Source organism: Hesperophylax consimilis, chromosome 14 (assembly GCF_061612785.1).
Source record: "Hesperophylax consimilis isolate HC1 chromosome 14, BYU_Hcon_1.0, whole genome shotgun sequence".
In the NCBI taxonomy this organism is placed as follows: domain Eukaryota; kingdom Metazoa; phylum Arthropoda; class Insecta; order Trichoptera; family Limnephilidae; genus Hesperophylax; species Hesperophylax consimilis.
The window spans coordinates 34,804,223-34,818,651 of record NC_142849.1 but is presented as its reverse complement, the minus strand read 5'-3'; the positions used below and the strand labels follow the sequence as shown (position 1 = coordinate 34,818,651).

General features: G+C 34.6%; 1 protein-coding gene across 46 annotated transcripts in view; it reads left to right on the top strand.

The window, feature by feature from the left end:
- Positions 1–14,429, top strand: part of LOC149418217 (uncharacterized) — a 598,424-nt gene that overhangs the window by 272,949 nt on the left and 311,046 nt on the right. The window lies entirely within an intron of this gene.

Here is a 14,429-nt window from a genome sequence, read left to right as displayed (position 1 = left end):
TTATTCAATCTGGGAATGTTCATCTTTCTTAATCTACTGAGTCAGAGATAATCAAATCTTTTAAAGGTATTAAAATAAAAAGGGTAAAAGACCGGGGGAACCTGCAGCATTAGTGATTCTGTACGTGGAATTCATACAGGTACAACAGCGAGAAACTCTGCAGACAAAGTGGAATACTGTTAAGGCGGTTCTCCAGCGACAATACCACCACAAAAATTGATTCAAATGTTTGTGCAAACATGAAATATTGTCATTGTCCGATGTTTTGAAAACATTTGATCGCTGAAGACCCGAATTTAACAGTTCTTAGTCGTCGGTGTCGGTAGCATGAAAATTATGTTTTTAAACTTAACCAGTAGAGTATTATCTGTAATAGGCACTCTATTATATTAAAATAGTAATCATGTGGTGGTTTACTTCAGCCTTGGGAGCTCTTGTGAGATGAAACATGTTAAGGTTAAACACATATAGGCGAATGTGCATACATTTGATGTTGTGAATTGTTTTCATGAAATAAATTATTTATTTATTTGTATTCATGAATTTATAAAATAAACTAACATTCAAAATGATAGTGTATTTTAGCCATAGTTTTTACGGTTCCATAACAAAACATAACAGTGCTAAAATAGAATAAGGAAGAAAGTGAAATAGGGAAAAAAAATAACAAACTTAGAAAAAGAGTCATATTGAAAAGAATTAATTATTAATAAAATAACAGGTACAAAAACATATGCTTAAATTCATATTAACAGATAAAAAGTCACAAGTAAACCATGCTAACAGAAAAATAACATGCATTTATTGTAACATACCAACCTCATTATTTATTAGTAATTCTGACGTGCATAACTGTTCCATCTTAATGGACTTGACGGAATTTATTGTAACATTGAACTTATGGTAATTGAGTGTTTCTTGCGTGGGGAATGGGATATATTCGTCCATCCATTTTTGGTATCGTTTTTCAAAAACTATAAAGGATATTTTATCCGTACCCCACATTTTCCTAAGTTTGCTATTGTGCCGGCAAATCTCTTTTTTGATAGAATGTACATAATCTGGATCATGGTGTTCAGTAATACCAAGCTTGGACATAACGTACGATAAAACAGCGGAGTTTTTTTGTTTGATTGTTCTTTCTTGACGCCATATATGAAAGAGTTCTCTTTTCGTGACCAACATGATACCTGAAACAAAATGTTGTATTGTAATTCATTTCTTTGATGCGCGGTTAGCGACCCTCCACCATAGCAAACAGATTCAATTGGAAACGTAAGTTATTAACCCTTAATGTTCCGAGAAATCCGCTGCGGATTTCTGACGTTTGTACCTATTGTGTCCCACGATTCCACCGCGGATTCACTAGTAGTTCACCGCACTTTCCCCGGTGTTACTTATTTTGTAACACAGTGGCAAACTTGCATAATTTTTATTCGCCTGGTATGGTTCATAATTTGGAAGGTGGGTGTGGGTACCGCCGCCCCGGGAACCATTTATTATATAACCAACTCTACCTACCAACCTCTTTCATAGTTCACCCCAAGAAGTTCGATACGTTTGGTGATTTAGCAGGGGTCCCGGGTTCATCGGGTGAGGTGGGTTCAGGATGCGCTTGTTTACCAGCTGCGTGGCGTGCCAAATCGGGAGAGGCTGGTTTGGGGAGACCCTTTGACCTCTCCAACTGGTATCTTTCGACCTATCGCCTTACGCCGCAACGGGAGGGATATATCATTCGTCAATCACTCCTGGACAAACTGTTCCCTAGATTCCTACCCACCCCTCATACCCCTTTCCTTCCCAGAACTTCCTCTCCTCTCTCTTCTTAAAAAGACCCCCCACACAGCATCCCAAAAGATGAATTAAGCCCTGAGGGAAATTATTTTCCTCAGGACCTCCTGCGTGAGTGTAAAAAAGGAAATAATGTATCAAAATATTATTCTAGACTCTCGTTTTGAATGCAAATATATTCATTACAATTTTTTTACAAGATATATTTTTACAGCCAAAAGTATTGTAGTAGTTTATTTTTTAGTATTATGCCGTGTTGCGCTACCTGTACTACTATCATTACAGTGAAGATGTATTTTACTACATCATTAGGGCAGATGTGTAATAAAAAAATTAAAATACAAAAATATTTAAAAAACACTAAGTACTGTCCGAAACGTTGGGAAAATAAGGAGGTAGCGTAGTACAGCATGATACTCCAAAAACACTGAAATAATAATTACAAATTTTATATTTGTGAAAAAGAAAAAGATTACCGATTTTTAAAGCTAGAGTATTTATCTTTATTTACAGAAAAGTTTCACATAATATTATTTTTTTATCAATGTCACTTATTTCGCTTTACGGAAAATATAATAAAACATAAGAATATTTCCTTTATTACATAATTTTTTATAAAATGAGAGTAGTGTCAACCGGCTTACGGCGAACGATTGGCATTTAAGCCTTGGTACGCTAAGAAGTACAAGGTCGCGAGAAGTCGGCACTCCGAGGGTTAACGCAAAAAATCTAAAATACTCGTAAGTAAATATATCCATGGTGTTTAGCGAACATAAATTACAAATTAAAAAATGGACAGTGACAGAAAAGTGTATTTATGTTAAATTTAGGAGAGCAGATCTGCAACTAGTGATGACTATTAACAAAATGTTTTATTATTTTACAAAAACTATAAAAAAAATATTGACTTATTTATATTTATAAAAAGTCAATATTTGAAAAAAATAAAGATGTATGCACATGAGGTGAATTAATGTAAAGCCAAAAAAGTTAGCTGTGCTAAAGTTGTTTCGATTATTATTGCATTTATTATGTCTAAAAACTAATTAGTAGGTAAAGGGGTCAGGAAGAGGAATATAGGACAAGGATAGGAGATTTTACATTCCATACTCATGTAAGTATTAATTAACGTGTTACTTCTGAAGATTATTGCAAAGAATGCCTACATCAGGTTCACTGCCGGTTTTCCAAATAAATTTTTCTTCGAAAGTAGACAAATGCGTATTTGTCCGCGTGTGTGTACGTGATTGCCACCAATTTTTATTTTTGGTGTAAATTTATCTTTATTTTAATGTTGTTTTTTTGTTTAAATGTATAAATTCGTATATTTTAAAATGGGGGCCACAGCACGGGTGAACAACCCAGTGAGGCCAACGTTGCTGAATTAAATGTGAAGTACTGTAGAATAATGTATCAATAAAAAAAAATAATAATAAAAATAAAAATAAAAAATTAAAAAAATAGTAGAATGCATTGTCATCGACAACGAGTCTATCTGCTGAGTTTCAGCACGATCGGATGTCAGGAAGTGGTTTAATTTCCGCTTCCAAGATGATTGATACGTGATGAAAGTCATGAAGTTACAAAGTGATTGTGCACATTTCCACTCGAAACAATAATATCCCCAACAGTAGAAACTATGCATTTACATCCCTTATAATATTTCGTGCAAATCCAACGCTTCTTCGTCTTCTCCTTGTAGCGAGGGTCCAAAGCAAAAGTATAGCCATTGAGTATAAGCATTGAAGTTCCTTTTACTGTTGTACTGTAACGGACTGAAATAAGAAAACTAATATTAAAACAAAAAAATTATTTAGGGTGGGTTGTTTCAGAGGATTTGAACAATTCAACAAATTTCAAAGTTCATTTTCAAGTTGTGTTATTATTTCAGTTCGGTGAAGCTACTGACCAATAATTATATAACAGAATTTGAGTGTGACTTTTAGGCCCAGTTGTTACACAGAAATTCACGTGTGACAAAGTCATTAAAAGGCCATTTAGCGCCATTCAATCAAATTGTAATAAGCCGACAGGAAAAACGGACTTACAATCGGCATTTGACGAGGACCTTTCAACTTTCAACAACCTTTCACTATCAAAAAATTAAATGGCGCTGAATGACGACCACTATATATTTGTATTAATGTAACATTTAAATATCTGTTAAACGATCCGTCCACAGACATAGGAATTAATAGACGAGAAGATAATGGCGAGGGGTAAAATCAACTGTTGAAGAACGAAGGGGGTTAAGCTGACTGTGATTCGTCAATAAATCAATCTGACAGTAAATAGGCATCTCGCATTATAATATCACCATTTAGTTCTTAAAAGTAAAATCTGCTTTTGAATGAATAGGCATTTTACATGTGAGCGCAAATTACTCGCCACGTTATGAACTAATTTGCGAAGTCCAAATTCGGCAAAGTAAATTTCTTCTGTTTGCAGAGTCGTAGTTAGTTTCAGAGTATTTAGTTAAGACATTTTTACAAATGTTTCATAATTTACTTACCCCAGTAAACAACGATGAGCACACTTGAGAATCGCTACATTGTGATGTGATAGTATATGTTTCTAAAACTGATCCATATAATACGGTGTGAATAAGCTTAAAATAAAGTAAAATAATGCTTACTTATGGAATGTAATACGACAATTGGGTTTATTCTCTTTTTCACATCTATTTTTACAAGTTTTCATATCACAAGTCAACATTTTGCCGTGTTATTTCGTAAAATGAACCGATGATGCCTCGACCATAGTTCGCACAAGAATGATGACGTCACGTTTTCAAATTTCACTTGAGGCCATACGCGAGCCCAGCCGGCTCCAATGGAACCGGTATGGAGAGTGGGGATAATACGCTTTTAATCACTTAGGGCAGGTCTACTAATATTCATATGTCTATGGATCCGTCCTAAGAAATCCACAAGTTGATAAACAAGTAAAATTGTTCCAATTTTTTGCAATTCCTAAAATATGTTGTATTACAATTAATTAATTAACTATAAATAATTTCAAAGATGTGAAATAATTTTGTGACAATAATTATTTTTGCACATTTAACATTTTTATTATTAGGAATGAATGACTAAATAAATGGAGAGTTTCAAAATTTCCAAATGATCAAAGCATTTTTACAGAACAGCAATAAAACTTCTCAACTCAAAAGTAACAATAATTTATTTAATAAAGAAACAGGTCATATTTCAAGACCATTAGTAACAACATTATTAACAATATTACGTAATAAAAGGATTGTGCAAGAGGTTGGAGAGAAAAAACATGCTGGGAAAGTTCTAAGTGCCATGATACTAAAAGGGTTTTAAAGGTCAATGATGAGCGTACTTGGAACAGTTTCAGGAAATTATATATCTCGACTTGGAATATTTTTTTTTTGGAAATTAACAGCAAATTCTGGTTCTAATGGATTTTGATGTTCGTTTCCATAGTGATATTCGTCATGCTGGAAGGAATCATTGTTTTATATTGCGTCCCCGCTTCAGCGACTTCTTGTCTATGAGCTCGAGAATGCCACCTTTACATATTTTCTGAACGGTCAAAAGCTTTTTCTGCGACACTGCAAAGATATCTTGAAATGTTGTCTTGCACACTCTAAAAGAGTTACCCTCTAGATTCGGTATCATATACGAAAAAGTACATTGACGACGGCTTTCACTCGGAGTAGCGTATTTACCATTGCGACGTCGATTTACCGATGTGGAGTTCAAAAGTTGTAGGAGGAAAATATTCTGCTGATTGCGATCTTTTATCGTCAAGTAGTCTTCACGGAGCTTCAGTTTCAACTCTTGCGATATATCTTTACAGCTGTACCTGCATTTGCAGACGTCTGGAAAAACGAACGAACAAAATTGTAACCACAAACTCTTTTTTTACATTAACCCCATACTCCTGTATGAGCACTTACGAAAATTATTTCATTTTGGATTTTGGGGATTCATCTTTAGGAATGCTGTGTGGAAGGTTTTTCTAAGTAAAGGAAGGAGTGGAAGTTCTGGGAAGAAAAAAGGTATGAGGGGTGGGTAGGAATCTAGGGGTCAGCGTGTCTAGGAGTGACGGACGTATGAATCCATCCATCTCGCTGTGTTGCGACACGATGGGTCGAGAGAGATCAGCTGGGGAGGTAGAAGGGTCTCCCCAAATCGGCCCCTCCCGATCCGGTCGATACGCAGCTGGTCGGTGGGCGCATCCGCCGCAAAGATCTTAACACACCTCACCCGATGAACCGGAGCACCCCTGCTAGGTCACCAAACGTAGCGGTACCCATACCCGCCTCCCAAATTGAAACACGATTTTTATATTGCTGCCAACATGCTCAAGAACGGTGGTCAACCTGTTCCATTTTCAAGAACATTGTTAATTGGGTCACTTTCCATCACAACATTATTTTAGAAGTCGCCAAATTTTGTGAGTGACAAATGACAGGCACTTAGAACGTTTGACAGGAACTGAGGTAAGTCACAATGTGCCTGGACGAGCGCCGTACATTCGTAGTGGTATAAACTTAAAATACATCAAACCAACTTTTGGTACTTTTAAAACATACATGGAGAAAAGTAACAATTGCTGATTTATTAAAAATCTCTTCAAATTATTCGCTATACAGTGAAAAACAGGATTGCAGACCGTTTCCTGTTCAAATTTTAGTACATTCCTAATATATCGGAATACGTGTATGCACCTGCACCGTGCCTCGATAATATACAATGACGAAATGCGAAAATATTATTATTTTTATGAACACGTGTTCCGACATCGCGATAATACATATATCTTTCATTAAAATTGTAACGGGAAAAATATCAATTCATTCGTTAAGGGTATGCAGTCCCATTTTTAACCAGATTAGAGAATAATTTGAAGAGTTTCTTAATAAAGTAGCAATATTTTGTATCGGTAAGTTTTCTCCGTATACAATGCTAAGGCTCATAGGACGGGTTTAGTTTAGGGCTATTGAAATTTCCACTCGTCAAAATCGATTAAAAAAATATAGATTTTAAATAGAGGAAGCGGCCCATGTTCCCATGTACCAGATTCTTTGTAGAAAAAATAAGTTAAAAATCTAAGAACGAATATTTTAATTTATTTTTCAAACTGAGAAAAACCTTTTATGTTAATAAACTGTGATTTAAATAGAAGATTTACGCTTCAATAAAAATTACAAAAAACGATCTAAATTTAGAACAAAAAGAGACTAATAAATATGTAAATAACGTCGATGAAAGCAATTTCACAATATATTGAATTAATAATCAATATGTCTATTCTCTATCTAATTTTGTATATCCAGTAATACTTATTTTATACTAGAACCGTGGCTAAATAAAACACCTATCCCCCTTTCACCCATCGTTTTCCTGATATATTATTTGTAAAAGCACTGTTGCGATACATACCACAGTTTCTTAGTCGTTTGCCTCCCTGTGTTAATAAATATATACCTGTAGATAGATTAATTATCGTCTATCAATTTACTAGGACAATTTCTAAAGGGAAAATATTATTAAAAAAACACACATTAAAATATACAAATATATATTTAAAAATGAATAGCAGGTAACAAACAATATGTATACATATAATTATTGCAATATTTTTATGGTAAAATGACAAAATTAGATATTTATAGCGTCTTCAAAAAATCATTTCCCTACGTAAGACAGAATATCCTTATCCTCTGCCCTGAATCACTTCTTACTTCTTTGTTTATCGGAAATCATTATGTTACTCTACAACAGGGGTCACCAATTACTTTCATTGGGGGTCCGTTTTTTTTTAAATACATGACCGTCGCGGTCCGGAAGGAAAAAAGCCTAAATCAGAGTGGGACGTCCTCAACTATATGTATTACTTAAAAAGTACGATTAAGAAGCCAACCCGTCAGGATGGTGATTATGCAGATTAGTAGTAGAAACAATCATCCCCCCTACGGTGGACAAAGCCGCCTTGCAGCCCTTCGTGACCCTACAGCAAATCCAGCGTTTCTTCGGCTTCTCCTTATACCGAGGGTCCAGGGCAAAGGTACAGCCCATGAACGTTACTGTTGGAATCCCTTTCGGTGAAGTACTGTAAACAACTGAAACCAAACACATCTTTAGATACGGGCGGACCACTGTGGTTGCTAATGGTTATAGGTTAGGCAATCTCACAAATAATTTTGAAGGTGAACGCGATGGTCGCGACTTCCACAGCATCTGCAACAGCGAGTTACTGTGAATACGGCCTTAAAACCACCAATTAAAGCGGACCTCACCTACGTAAAAATTACCCGTCCGCAAAGTGGTTGTGAATATTTTTTATAGAAACGACGGTACTTCCGACTGTAGACAAAATGGCCTTGCATCCCTTTGAGATCCTGCAGCAAATCCAACGTTTCTTCAATTTGTTCTTGTATCTGTGGTCCAAGGCAAAGGTGAAACCCATGAACGTCGCCGTTGGGGTTCCCTTTAGTGATGTGCTGTAGACGACTGAAATAAAACACCAAGCTTTAGACTGAATTTCTATATATTCCTAACAGTATTGTCTTTTCAAGTAGGACGGTGACCACCGGACACTCAAGGCGTTGAGCACCGATCGAAAATTTGAACCGAAATATTGTGACGTCATATAATTGCGTCATAACTATATCCACAAATGAAAAGCTCTGAAAGTCTATGGAATAAACTTTCAGAGTTTTTCATTGGTGTATATTATAATAAGTAGGCTCTGAATGGGATATTTACTAGTCTATATATTGGCATATCTATGGTTTTTAAGGACAAATTTGTTTCATACAAAAAGCCCGAAGTTATAAATCTATAAAAGTTGATCTATGAGCAGAATCACTCCTAGACCCTAGAGTGGAGGACGCTGTCCTTGAGACGACGATATTGTAAACATTTTTGTAATAAACTAATTTGTGATCACAGATCATCCAAGTGTAACTCTTATTGAAGAAGCACACAGTCCATATTCCAAGAAAATTAAATGGTATTTGTATTTTAAAGGACATTACACTGAATTAAAGTGTAATGTATCAAGAATTCTAGGATTCGGATTTAGAAACTAGAAACCATTTAAAAATAATCATTAAAGGCCTTACACACCTCCCTGCAATTGGAACCGATTTAAGGAGAGTGGTGGTGGGGGTAAAATTGTCCCCTGCCGTCGATCAAGATCGCGCCAATACTTTCCAAACATCAGGAAATAGGAACAGTTCTGGTGCTTTATTTCCGACTATAGGTCCCGATTTCGGAGTTGGGTCGATTTGTCTTCTACCGCAGTGATCAAGCAAGTGATCTAGGATGCTCACCACCACTGCCCCAATATTGTCTCTGATTGCATGGAGGTGTGTAAGGCCTTTTAGTGTAATAGTAAAAAATGATTGTGGTAAAACTAATTTTAACATCGTTCGTTTTTTTTATTTGGTACACCCTTTTGAGATCTTCAGAGTTCGTACAGTACTTCATTGTCATTGTCTGTAATAAAGGATAAAAATTTAAAAATCTAGAATTCTTATAAAATAAAACAGTTAACCTTATTTGCTTACCTAGTAATATATACTCATTTTGATTACATATATATTAAAAATCATTAACTTATTATATTCATTTCTATACTGCTTATTATGTTTTATATTCCATACTTTTTTTAAATTCCTCTATACAGGGTGTCCGGGGTAAAGAGCACTAACTTCGGGGGTGATTCTACATGATTTTAGAAGTAGAAAAGAAAAAAATAACACTTTTAGAAATTCCAACGTTTTAAGGTAGTTTTTAGGAAAAAAAAGGTGAATTGTTTGTATGGGAAAATAAATATTCTTCTACGGAATAATATATAAGTATTTTATGGTTTTTGTTATTGTTACAGCTGTTTCAACTTTCAAGGCAGTTTGAAAATGGCCGTGAAAGTCGAAACAGCTGTAACAATTACAAAAACCAAAAATACTTGCAGAATTTAAAAATTATATAATTAAATTTTCTTCTTCTTTATGTGCCGTATCAGGTCCCCCCGACGTTGGCGATCACTCTAGAAAATGTCTCTTTGTCTTGCGCTACCCGGAATAGCTCCTCCACACTTCTAATGCCGGTAAACTCAATTTTATTATATTGTAATTTAATTAAATTAATTAAATTTAAAATAAATTCTATATTATGTTTCTAACTGTGTACCCATAATTTTTTTTCTTTCTTGTACTATATTTTAAATGTTGCCTAATCTACTGCACTCTTTATGAATATATTGTATAAACTACGTAAATGTAATATGATTTAAGATTTTCACGGCCAAAAGTATTATTGTTATTTGTTTTTGGGGTGTTATGCCGTGTTGCGCTAACTCCTTCTTTAGCCAACGTTTCGGACAACATTGCAGTGTCCATCATCAGGGCAGATGTGTGTCAACAACAAAAATACGTAAATGTAAACTTAAAAGCCTTTTTAACAGATGTAAATAAATAAATAAATTAATTAAAACACAGAAAGTACACAAAGAAACCATTATTTTAATTATAATTTTAGAAGTTTTACAATTAGATATAGACGCGAAGGATGTAACGTATTAATTATCTAGTTATCGCGTTTAGAAGGAATGATTTACAGGATCGTGATTATGAATGTTGGAAGACGTTACGATTGTATCTTCCACGGTGTAAAGGAAAGACTTGCAGCCCTGATTGAACTTGCAACACCTCCAGCGCTTCTTGGGGTTGTTCATGTACCTCCGCTCGTTCTCCATGACGAATCTATGGCCCATATACTTGATCAGGGGTTTTCCTTGTTTTGACGTACCGTATAATACTGAAAGCAGTTGGTTTCATGTCAGAAAGAAAGTTAACAATTATGTTACACATTTTTAAAATACGAGTACCGCACAAGAGTCTCAACCACTCGCAATCATCTGCAGCCAGTGAGACTAGGGCACACTCAAATGCGATCAATTTGCGATTTTCGTCTATTCTATAGGGAAATTCATTAAATTACTTTCAGCTAGGCCAATGCATAGAGTTAGCAAACTTAAAGTGTCCAATAAAAGTGTGATACCTTTGATATTAATTACCCATAGATGGCACTCGTAGTAGTCAATTAGGTTACCCAAAGATGGCGTTATCTAACGAGTATTGTAGATACCGAGGGGATAGTAAATAAGGGGAAAACCGCCTGCTAACTAAGACGTGAGAGCTCATTGTAAATCACATTAAAATTCCAACTGTTTTGTTGAATACGGAGTATTATTTAATCAGAGAGTTTGTGAGAAACCCCGGAGATACAACAGAGTGTATGTTATAAATCGGTAGAAAGCTTAAACTGATTTTTTTCTGGACGTTGAATTATATAAAGAAATATTCGTTGGTGATTAGATTCTAGAGTGGTATTATAGATTTTAATCTAAAATATAACATTGCTTCATAGACCTAACGCCCTTACTCCTTTATATTATTTTATGATGTTTATATCGAATGGTTATGCACGTTTTTTGCATAAATCACGACATTTTCAAAAGTTTGTACGGTAGCTTTGCACCCATTATAAAATTTGTAGCACATCCAACGTTTCCTGGATATGTCTTTGTAAGAGCTCTGCTTGATGAATCTGTATCCTTTGTATACTAAGGCATGTCTTCCTCTTTGAGAAACGGAGTAATAAACTGAAAGAAAAATTAGCCAAATTACTGTGAAACCAATTTATACTGGTTTATTTGATTTTTTTCCATTTGCAAGTAACATTTATTGAGTACTAGCTGAAATCCCGGGCTCTACAGAAGACAGGGACCTTTCTCTTGTTTTGAAGCTCAAGTGTACAAAGTTTCATCAGTCTCTGAATAAAACTGTAGATTTATATACAAATCTCTTAACATACACTCTTCTTTGTATAAATGTAAGATTTATGCCTGTGACTGACCATGTTGTAAGCGTACTACATTCTGTTGGCTTGGCCTATTTCAGCATATCGCTCGCCATACATTCTCATCGGTGATGCATGACAAGCGGTATGCTGAAATAGGCCAAGCCATGAAAGTTAGCGCAAGTGTGTCAACCCCATTAACCAAAATACTAGTTCCTACAGTATTTTCAGTAATTACAGTATTTACAGTATGGGTCACGAAGAAAGTAAAAAAAGAAAATTAAATAAGTTATCAAGTTCATTGGAATCATTGAATTCAAAGCTTTTTTGCAAAGATCAAAAAAAATTAACAATGCAATCATTTATTTAAATTTTAAACTTCACGAATTGTTATAAAATTGATCAGAATTGAAAACAAACTTTCTGAAATACTATAATTATGTAACACTCATTTTACTAAACGTACGATGATTTATTATTTTTATTTTATTCAACAAGATATTTAGATTTTCACGGCAAAAAAAAATATGTTTAGATGTTTAGAATTTCTATCATTATCACATATGATTGTGCGTATTTTTAGTGTAGACTATGTAGTCCTTTAGCGTGTGAATGGCGGCCCTGCAGGAATTCTTGGTACAGTTCCACCTGATCTTGTCTTTAAGTCTGTATTTGCTCTCCGGCGTGTACCTGTGTCCGTTGTATTTGATAACAGTCCTGCCTTTTTGAGACACCGTGTACATTACTAAAAAATTAAATTATTAACCATCATTTAATTAAAATATCTTTTATACCACAAATCAATAGATTTGAAATGCAAATCGATAGAGCAATAAAAAAACAAAGTGGTAGTGGCGTGAGCATAAAAATTCTTATTTTTTTAATGATAAACTAATGTTTATAAGACAAGGGAGATATTTCCAATTTGTTTTGATATTACAGGCGTCTAATTATTGCTTATAATAATTTATCATAAAAATTGTTCTGCACATTGGAATCTACCATAGAATAAATAGCCTAGGATCCCGATCCAACAAACCCTACGTCATAGGGTAAACAGATGAAACTACTTTGTGGTGAGTGCGGTTTATCTATCTATATAAATAAAAATGTAAATGTTCGTTTGCTCAAAATCTTAAATCTCGAGACAGGTAAAAACATGCTTTTAGAAAAACTACGCGATCTGTTGGATAAACAAGCTTTTTTTAAAACAGCGCCATCTGTTGGAAGTAAAAGCATCACACGATATTGTTTCTCTCTCTGCACAGACTGACTGGGCGACAGCAACCCGTGGCGGGGTACAGCTAGTAAAGAAATATCACAATTTGAGGTTTTACTTAATAAGTTATTCCAAAAATAAATACAAATGTCTTCCTTCCTAGTATTACCAGAACGATCCAATAGATATGATGTTGAAATAAGTAATGAAATCGGGGTAATGTAAGAAGATTTTTATCGGTCGGAACATATTTGATGTGTCCCATTTTAAACCGATAATCAAACCTTACTTCGTACGTTTACTCGAGGGTTTGAGATGGTTTGAAGGTTTGTGATAAAATTTTATTTGATGATAAGGGTTAAACGTTATGAAGTAAATAAACATTAAATAGTAGGAAAAAACTTTGAGATTTACGTACTTATTTATTGAGCATTTGACCATTAAGGCCTATTTATAAAAAAAACATATCTACATATTAGCAAATTGACATACAATTTTTGTTTTCAAAAACGTGATGGACGGGTGAGTTTTTATTAGCCATTTTGAGACAATTCCAATAATAAAAGCAACAATACAAAGAGATACAAATGCAATACAATATAAATGTACCTACCTAGTCCTATTGTATTGAAAAAGGGACACAAGTAGACCTGAGATAAACACACGAATAAAACAAATTAAATAATAGCAAAATACATCAAACATCAAACGAAAACACAGTTAGAACCATTGCAACTGGAACAACGCAATATAATAAAGAAGAACACAAGAAATGCGATGTGAGTGTGTTTGGTAATCCTAAAGTCTGACCATTCTTTGCTTAAATATCAAATGAAGAAATTCATTCACCATCATTATGATTTTATTTTGGTCAAATAGAACGGCGATATACGATGTCAGGCAGTATAAGAGTGAAGACAGAGTTCGTGTGCTGTGTGGGCTAGAGCCAAAAGGTACTAAGTAGTGGCTACAGTGAGTTTATATTAAAAACGACATGGAAGGCACTACCAGGTTTTTTTAATAATGTATACATAATTACACAGCACTCAGACATAATATATTAAACTTGATATTCAAATTCGGAATAGAAATATCCAGCATAAAAAATAGTACAAAGATCACTGTAAAAGATAATCAAATTCGATGATCGTATACACTTTTTGGCCCTTTCTTGCTAATGATACCTAATAAATAGTGGTAAGCAAATGTTTTTTATAGTGACTGTAATAATTGTGCGAACTAAGTAAGTAGGTACACAAAAGCACAAATAATTAAATAACTCGCAAATTAAAACCCGCCGTCGCGGCTTGAAAACTTCCACTGCTATTTTTGAAAATAACAGAGGGCGTCACTTCCGTTTACCATAATCCTAAACTGTACAGTAATTAATATAATAATACTATGAGATGATTCCTGAAAGGGCAAATTCCTTAGCACGATATCCAATTAGAGTCCTTGTGAGAGCCCTGAAGGAGTAACCATCTGTTACCTATACCAGGGTGGGTAAGCGGTGGATAACCTCCAGCACGATATACAAGTGGATAAGATATTTCGAGAACTTAGCAATCAATTGTAAT